Consider the following 361-nt stretch of genomic DNA (forward strand, 5'->3'; position numbering starts at 1 on the left):
CAGGTTGGGATATTTGGTTTGCTCTAAAGCACATTGATATTTAGATGACAAAAGATAACAGAAGGTCCATCGTTTTAGTTTAAGAGACATTTATTCCTTTAGTTGAACAACCTCTACACACAAAACAGATGGTTTGAGATTTGAGTGGAAAGGAATTTAGGTCTTAAGAGGTTTTATGAGTTTGCTACATGTTTTCTGGAAATCATTTAACCAAGCCTTCTAAGACCCATGAAGAAAATAAGAAAAATTGGTTAAAAAAGGAAACCAGCAATTAGGATTTTAGAACCAAACTACCTATTAAGTCAGCAAACCCAGAATTGGAAATTGGAGCCAATTCCTCTTCTTTATTTACTACATGCTG

This window comes from Myotis davidii, unplaced genomic scaffold, assembly GCF_000327345.1.
Source record: "Myotis davidii unplaced genomic scaffold, ASM32734v1 scaffold192, whole genome shotgun sequence".
Taxonomy (NCBI): Eukaryota; Metazoa; Chordata; class Mammalia; order Chiroptera; family Vespertilionidae; genus Myotis; species Myotis davidii.